Source organism: Austrofundulus limnaeus, unplaced genomic scaffold (assembly GCF_001266775.1).
Source record: "Austrofundulus limnaeus strain Quisiro unplaced genomic scaffold, Austrofundulus_limnaeus-1.0 Scaffold106, whole genome shotgun sequence".
Classification (NCBI taxonomy): Eukaryota; Metazoa; Chordata; class Actinopteri; order Cyprinodontiformes; family Rivulidae; genus Austrofundulus; species Austrofundulus limnaeus.
Window position 1 is genome coordinate 1,597,372 of NW_013952508.1, and position 413 is coordinate 1,597,784.

Below are 413 nucleotides of genomic sequence, written 5' to 3' on the forward strand. Positions count from 1 at the left end.
TAATTCCAACCGCGATGTCTACCAGCAGCTTCAGGGCTAGTGATGTTTCAAGTGGTAAGATTATGAGCTTTAATAAGTAAAATTATCCTAGCTACTCCGTTTACATGAACAAAAGTAATCGGATTAAACGGCTGTTCGGAATAAAAATGCGTCACGTAAACAGCCCGTTCCGATTATTCTGATCTGATTGAGCTCAATCCGAATGAATTTTTAATCCTAATGAAAAGGGTGGGTTATGCAGATTGATAATCAGAATGAGGTTCATGTAAACACTTAATCGGATCATCTTATTCTTATTGTAGAAAACTGACCTGTGCACATGTCTGCTGACATTCATTCACCCGTTAGAGGAGGTGGGACAGCAGCACTCCAGCTTCGCAGCACCATGCAGAACTTTTCCTCCACGCTCTCTT